Here is a 9,145-nt window from a genome sequence, read left to right as displayed (position 1 = left end):
ATTTATATTTTATTGTATATATATATTATTTTTTTCTTTCCTGCAAGTTTATATATACTAGTCATTCTACAAACATTTCATGATAACTAAAAATCTTTAAGAGTAAAATTATAAAAAAAATTAATTTATTTAAAATAAAAGTAATATGATTAAATATAATTTACTTAGATGTGATTAAAAAATAATTAAATACTATGTATAGTAAAAAATGATATTATTGAAGGATAAAATTTAAATTCATTTCCATGTATCATTTTTTCCCTAACATTTTCGTCCTATTTAAGTTCCTAACGTTTCAAAATCGTCTCAATTTTGTCCCGCCGTCAATTCTGTTAACGGATTCCTAACGGCAGGACAACATTGAGTCAGTTTTGAAACGTTAGGAACTTAAATAGGACGATTGAAACATTAGAGACAACTTTAGGACTTACCCCAAACGTTGGGGACAAAAACGATACTTTACTCTCATTTTTAAAAAGTTTCGCAAATTAGTATTTTATTTGATGGAACTAGTATATCTAGTGTTTTGTTATAAAAAGTTTTATAAAATTAATTAAATTTAAAGTTTAACTATTTTTAATACTAAAAATAATAAAATAATAAATAATAATTTTTACTCTTTTTTTTTCCAAAGATAATATCTTTATTGTAATTAAATGATTCAATTACAATACCCACACAAACAGGGATAAGCATATACAATAATAGAAATTTGGGGAACTCCTAAAAACAATAATACCAAGCTAAAGCAGTAGAGATTAAAAAAAAAAAGATAAGCTATTCTCTCCTCTTTAGTTTCAGTTGCTATGCCTCCCAAGTCGCCCAAATTCTTCTGCAAATGTCAGAGCTTGGGACAGAATTTTTCCAATCTCAACTCTATAATTTTCAAAAATGAGAGTGTTCCTGGACAACCAGATTTGCCATAGAAGGTAACTTACTTGACTGATTTTTTCTTTTGAGTCTATTCTTCTTTTCACCACTTCCATCAACTGACACCACCACTCCCATGGTTTCATAGTCGGATCTCTGGGAATCACACTTGTTACTGGTGATTGATTCTAGACTTGCACAACTCCCGGACAGAAAACCAGAGCATGGAGGTGCGTTTCTGGCAGTGAAGAACATCGCGGGCATAAATTGGGGATCTGAGGTATCCTCTTATGAAGATTTGTCTTCACTGCTAGCCCTTCGTGAGCAAATTTCCATAGAAATGCCTTAATTTTTGGTTGGCATCGAACCTCCCAGATGCTCCTCCATAGTTGTCTACTTTAAAATCTGACATGAAGATCTTTCATAGGCTTATGAAAAAACTTGTAAGTTACTTCATATCCCGTTCTAACATTGTACTGACCTGAATCATGCTTTATCCACCTGACTGAATCTTCACCTTTTTCAATATCCATTTGGCAGATTTGTTGTGCTATGTTGGGACTGAACTTACTATAAATGAGCTGTGTATTCCAACCCCTATCTCATTGAATAGTTGTCTTAGCCAGATCAGATTTCCATTAATGCAGTCTTCTTCCTGTACTCGAAATGGAGGTAAGTTACTAAATCATGGATCTTCTTTGAATTTTACTATACACTGTGTCGTGACTTTCCATTTGGTACCCTGTTCCAGTACTTTTCTGTCTTCCAATAAGCTCTGCCAAATCCAAGATGGTCTCAGGCCTGGTTTCGCTCCTAAAAAAGAGGTAAGTCTAAAATATTTGCTTTTGAAGACTTTATAAAACAGAGAATTTGGTTTAGTCATTAGTCTCCATCCCTATTTTGCCAGCATCGCCAGATTAAACGCTTTGAGATCTTTAAACCCCATACCGTCTTCCTCTTTAATTCTGCTCATTGTATCCCAGTTGATCCATTGGAGTTTTTTTCATTCTGTTTTTGACCCACCAGAATTGCATCATCATTTTGTGAATATCATCTAATAGTGATTCGGGCAGTTTGAAACAACTTAGAGTATAGATAGGTATAGCACACCCTACAACTTTGATTAAGATTTCTCTTCCACTTGCTGACAATAGTTGACGCTTCCAACCTTGTAGCTTCTTCGACACCTTATCCTTTACATAAGCAAATGTCTAACTTTTAGATCTGTTAACAATAGATGGGAGACCCAAATATTTGTCTTGTGCACTAATATTAGGGACTCTAAGAAAAGTAGCAATTTCTTCCTTAATAGCATGAGGTGTATTCTTACTGAAAAATATTGCAGATTTACTGAAATTGATAATCTGACCGCTTAGGGAGCCATACTGTTGAATAACATTAATCAAATTAGCGCAATTATGTGGAGTTGCTTTACTGAAATAATAATTTTTACTTGTTTTCAAAGTATAACAATTATTTATTAGCTAATGAGTTATAGTTCAAATGACATAATCCCCTATACTTATCTAAGAGGTTGCAGATTCGAGTTTCCCTATCTTTAGTAAAAAAAAAATATTTATTAATAATATTATATAATTTATGATTAAATTAAAATATTTATATTAAAATTATATTTTTAAAATTTTTTAAATAATATTAACAGTTAAATTTGTACATTTTTCATAATTCACGAGTAAAAGTGTAAAACTTTTAAACTCTCTTATTTTTATGTTAAAATCGATACGAGTAAGTACAGTTGAACATGAGATAAACTTTATTTATTATCATAGGAAAAAGAATAAAACTATTACGGAGATATTTTTATTAAAATTTATTTAGAACTAATTTATATTTTAGTATCATATATTCATATTCATTCTTTGAATCAAAGTAATATGATCAAATATTGTATTATGTTAAAACTTATCAACATATTTTGTCTATTCTTGAGTTGAAGTAGCTGTGTTTATACCTAAAAATAATTACTTATACTAATTCATTTGATCCGATAATTAATCTCTTATATTGTCTCTTATTTATTATCATATTTTGCTTTTATAGTTTCTATTTCTCCTTCATTTGTTACATCTTCATTTTCAATATTCACTTGACTAGAATTTCTTGTTGGATTTAGTTTTGGAGCCAGTGTTATTAAAATCGGATCGGACCGACCGATTCGATTGAAAAACTGGTAAATCAGACCTTAAACCAATTCGGTCCGCTAATTGAACTAAAAAAGATAGAGAATTAGTGTGAACCGGTCAAATCCAAAAATAAACTGGTAAAAATCGGTCAAACTCGATAAGACCAGTCCGATCGAACCGCTGGAAGTTAAAAATTTTTAAAATGGGTGGGGTGGGTTTCAAACCCATGTCCTTAATGAAAAAGGTGTCAGTCACAACCACCAAGCTATCACACTTCTAATTAATGTATTTATAAAATCAAATAATTTATTTCTATTTAATTTATTTTAATTTTAGTTATAAACTCACTTATTTTTAAATTAATTATATTTTTATTTAACAATAATTATAAATTTACTTATTTTTTCTTTTCATAATTATATAATATCTATTAATATTATTTTTTAATAAATACTTGTAGTATATTATAGTATAATAGATATAAATTAATTAATAAATTATTAAAAATTGAAAATAATTATTATTTTAATATAAAAACAAAATAAAATATTTATGATAGAGTAAAATTAACAAAATACTTAGGGTTAAGTATTTTTTTTGTCCCTAAGATTTGGAGTAAAAATCAAATTCGTCCCCAACCTTTTTGTGTTATTAAAATCATCCACAACATTACAAAACGTTATAAAATCGTTCTTTTCTATTTTAATTTTATTGTTTTGACCAAATTACCCTTAACAATTAATAAAAATAATAAAAATAATATTAAAAAAATAAAAACAAAAACACCTCACCCCCAACGGCCCAACCCACACATCCCACACCCCAGTACCCCACCTTCATCCCCAATCTCAATTTCTGAGTTCTCTCTCCATCCCCTTCCTCCTAATCTCTTCGAATCCAAGAACACTCGTTCTTCTCTCACACGACGATGCTAGCAACGGCGGCGCCGTCGCTCTCCGACACTGCCACCACTGCTTCCACCGCTTGGACCGGTCCATCCACTATCTTCGCTCCCTCCGATTCCTCCCTCCGCACATGCTTCTCTTGCTCTGGTCCCAGACTACTCCGCAAGCACATAGTTCCAGGCCTGAAAATTTGTTCAACAAGAAGCCATCCTATGAAAATCTCAAGGTCTTTGGTTGCTTGTGTTTCCCTTACCTGAGGCCTTACAACCGAAATAAGCTTGACTTTAGATCCTCACCAAGTGTATTTTTTGGTTATGGAACCTCTCACAAGGGCTACAAATGTCTCACAAATTATGAAAAAGTAGTCATTACAAGGCATGTTGTGTTTGATGAAGCCACATTCCCTTTCAAAGATCCTTCCTTTGGTTTCTATTCTCCGCCCAGTCTCGAATCTTCACCTGCTATTCCACAGCCACTACCATGTATTCCCATTATCCCTCACCAGGCCAAGCAACTCTCCTCACAACCAAACTCAGCTTCAACCTTACCCATAACAACAGCCTCACCTACCATCCCCTCTTCAGCCCCAACACAAATTCCTCCAAATTCTACTGTACCTTCTTCTCCTCTACCTTTCCATAGGGCCCCATCAGATGTCCCGATTCCAATTCCAATCGCTAATTTGGAAATAGTTCTACCTTCTGTTCTTGTTGTTAACACTCATCCAATGGTGATTAGAAGCAAGGCAGGTATTGTTAAGCCTCGTGTTTTTGTTGCAAGTATGGAGTCAAGGTCTGTCAAGCAAGCATTAGATGAACCAAAGTGGAAGAGTGCCATGGAGTCTGAATTTGTAGCTCTCCTAAGGAATAATACCTGGTCCCTGGTTTCTCTCCCAACTGGCAGGGAAGCTATTGGGAGCAAGTGGGTGTTTCGCCTCAAGTACAATGCTGATGGTAATTTACAAAAGCACAAGGCCAGACTTGTTGCTCAGGGTTTCTCCCAAAGACCTGGGTTTGATTTTACAGAGACATATAGCCCTGTTATCAAGCCAACATCCATCCGAGTTATACTGACCATTGCACTGGCAAATTCGTGGCCTATACGTCAATTAGACGTGAATAATGCCTTCATCCATAGGGAATTGCATGAAGATGTTTATATGAGACAGCCACAGGGATTCACTGTTGGTGATGGTTCATTGGTGTGCAAGCTTACCAAGGCTCTCTATGGGTTGAAGCAAGCCCCAAGAGCCTGGTATTTCAAGATCTCCACTGCTCTTCAAGGTCCGGGGTTCACCGCCACCAAGTCTGATGTTTTGGTCTTTGTTCGACACACTTCATCCTCTCTTGCTTATGTTCTCATTTATGTTGATGATATACTCATCACTGGTAGCTCAGAAAGCAAAATATCTGATGTTATTCAACGACTGAACTCTGCCTTTGCTCCAAAGGACATGGGTCCTTTACATTATTTCCTAGGCATTCAGGTCACTAAAACCAGTGATGGAAGATTGCTCATGACACAGAGTAAATATATCCAAGACCTGCTGCTCAAAGCAGGGATGTCAGGGTGCAAACTGTGCCATACACCCTTGCCCTCCACCTTGAAGATTCAGGCCACAGGGGGAGCTGAGTTTGCAAACCCTCATATGTATCGCTCAGTGGTGAGGAGTCTGCAATACCTTACCATCACCAGTCCTGAACTAGCATACAGTGTGAACAAAGTAGCACAGTTTATGTAGCATCCACTAGAGACACACTGGAAGCTGGTCAAACGAATCCTGAGATATGTTGGTGGCACTGCAACCTATGGCTTGAAGCTTGACAAAGCTTCACCCACTTCCTTGCTGACACTAAAAGCCTATTGTGATTTTGACTGGGCAGGGGATCTCAATGATCGCAAATCAGTTGGAGGGTTCTGTGTCTATTTGGGCAGGAATTTAATATCGTGGCAGTCTAAGAAACAAGGGGTAGTAGCTAGATCCAGCATAGAGGCTGATTACAGGGCATTAGCAGATTTAGTTGCTGAACTGATCTGGATAAAAGGCTTGTTAAGTGAGCTAAAGTGGAATGTTCCCGAAGCCCCCATGGCTTATTGCGACAATAAGAGTGCAGTCTTACTGGCAGCAAATTCCATTCTCCACTCAAAAACAAAACACTTTGAGATTGACTTGCATTTCGTAAGGGATTATGTGACAAAGAATGAGGTTCAGGTAAGTCATATACCAGGCTCAGCTCAGATTGCTGACACTCTCTCCAAAGCTCTTCCATCAGCAGCGTTTCTTGATCTCAGAGGCAAACTCAAGGTGCAGAATTCTCTGAAGATTCAGCTCCCTTGAGTTTGAGGGGGCATGATAGAGTGAAAGAAGATATTGAAAATGAACAAAGAGGGCCAGTTAGTTAATCATGTTTATCTAGCTATTAAGTTTGTTAGGAGGTTAGTTAAGTCTGCTGAGTTGGCACAAGTGGCCTAACTCTTCAGAAGCTTCTAGTGTATGTTATATAAGCCTTGTACAGCTGTAAGTCTCAATTAATGCAATGAAATCCTCCACTGTTCAAATCACTCTTCTCTGAACTCTCTCTTCTCTCACTCATCTTCTCTGCTCTCACTCACTAGTCTCTGATTCCTTCACACGTCATTATAAATTTGACTGTATTGTCTCCAAATCATGCCCTGTCTCTCTTATTCTCAGCCTATTCTTCTCTAATTTCTTCAACACTCTTTTACCATATTAATTAGGTTAGACTTTAGCATTTTATTTAAGATAATTATCAAGCAAAAAAATTAACAATATTTTACCACAAAAGAGAGAGATAAAAATCATGAGTGAAAAGAGGAGAAAAAGAGAAACTTCTGCACCCATTACCTGCATTTTCAGCCCTCTTTCTCACTGTTCTTACATTGTTCTTCAAGTATTTTTTAAGGACTCAAGCCATATAAATACAAACCTTTGTCCGTTTTCGCTAATTCTTGTGTTTATATTAAAGTCTCAGCAAGATAAAATGACCAACTACATATATATTTACATATTGATAAATTCATATTATATCAATATGTAAATTGATATAATATTTTAATTATAATTTAATTAATATAATATTTTAATTATTATAATGTAGTTAGTTATTTTAAAATAGTATATCAATTAAATTATAATTAAAATATTATATCAATTTACATATTGATATAATATTGATTTATCAATATGTAAATATATATAGTTGGTCATTTTAATTATTTCTTAGTTTACATATTGTTTAAATATAGTTGGTCATTTTATAATATATAACCATTTGTTACTTCTAATTATGACAAAATTCAAGTTTTAATTCTTATGTCATCTTAGAAGACTATACTTTGTATTAACTTTTTCAACGTCAAAAATCACGATAATGATTCTTTAGATGCTAATGAGTTAAATGATGATTTTTAACAAATTTTTAAAAATTATTTATTGGTCCATTTTAAATTTATAAGTTTATAAAAATGTAAATTTCTTGGAATTTGAACTAAAATACAAAAATTGAATTTCTATTCTTATTCGTTTTGATTTTTTTTATATTTTATTTGGATTCAAATGGAAGATATTTTCTTATTAACATTTATATTTTAAAGTTAATAATTAACTTAAAAGTAGTGTCAATAATCTGTACAAATAGTAAATCGAATCAAGCTGATTCGATTTATTATATATGTATTGTATAGTAATAAATTGAATCAATGGTGTTATAATACCTAATTTAAATTATATAAATTCAATTTATATTTAAATATAGTGCTCTATATAATTCGATACAAATTAATTTGCGGAAATTATTTTCTGTATGGATGCAGGGTTGGTGAATTGGCCGGATATTGGCCAAGGAGGGGAATTACCGGAGGGTGGAGCTCACCAACAACACGCCGGGGGCGTGGTGGCTGAGCGGAAGAGCCATTTGGCAGCACGCCGGGGGCGTGGTGGCTGAGCAGGAGAGCCAGTTGGCAGCACGCCGGGGGCGTGGTGGGTGAACGAGAGAGGCAGGTGGCAGCACGCGTAGGGCGTGGTGGCTGATGTGGCAGAACGCCGGGGGCGTGGTGAGTCACCACGCAGGGGGCGTGGTACGTCGAAGTCCGTGATGGTGCGCGGAGTCCCAAGGCACCTGCTACACCACGCGGGGGGCGTGTTGCAGTCCTGCCTGCATGCAGGAGACAGCCCCCCACCCCGGGAACCAGCGCCAGTGCTGCTCCATGTATATATATGCATGCCTTGGTTCTTCTTCACCTCCCATTGATGGTTTTGAGTTATGCTGAAGCACAAAACAGAAGGAGAGTGCGAGAGAAGGAAGAAGCTGTGAGTGAGTAGTATTAGTTTATAGGATTGAAAAAAAATGGTGCGTGATTATGTGTTGCCTGAAGAACATATTATCAACTACTTGGACCATCCTATTTATGTAAGTAAGCAAATTTTTTTTGTTTGACGTATTTAAATTATTTTATTTTTTATGTATTTTTTTTATGCATGTATATTATTTGTATTGAGAATATTATTTTATGTAGTTTATAAATATTTTAAGATTATAAGAATAATTTTTATAAAATTAAAATTAATAATAATAATAATAATAATAATAATAGGGTTATAATAATAATAATAATAATAATAATAATAATAATAATAATAATAATAATAATGATAATAATAATTATTTTGTTATAAATTTTGTTATTAAGAGTATGTTGAAGAATAAAAAACATATTCTGATGTTGTAATAGTAATATACGTTGCATAGTGAGGATTATTATAATAAACTAAATATGTAAACCGTTTAAAAAATATATAATAGTATATTATTATTATAATATGTTATACTATATCGTTATTAAAAAATTAAAAAAAATAAATAAATTGATAAATTTAGTAAATAATACGTTATAGCTTAATATTATTAAATATTGTTATCTTATAAATATGTGAATGTTTATTATACTATTTGTAAGGATTATTCTTTAATTAATGTAACATATATCTTTGTTGATGCAGCCTAACAGAAATTTGTTGGTGCGTAAATTGGATCCACCACAGACGTGGAATCCGATGGTGGAGAACTACTTACGCGCCACGGGATTCTACCACGTCTCCAGAATTGGAGTCATAAGAGGATTTCACCCCATGTTAGCTGCTCTGGTTGAAAGGTGGAGGCCTGAAACCCACAGCTTTGTATTGCCGATCGGTGAGGTTACAGTGAC

The sequence above is a fragment of the Arachis hypogaea genome, chromosome 11 (assembly GCF_003086295.3).
Source record: "Arachis hypogaea cultivar Tifrunner chromosome 11, arahy.Tifrunner.gnm2.J5K5, whole genome shotgun sequence".
Classification (NCBI taxonomy): Eukaryota; Viridiplantae; Streptophyta; class Magnoliopsida; order Fabales; family Fabaceae; genus Arachis; species Arachis hypogaea.
Note: the sequence above shows the minus strand (reverse complement) of the source record.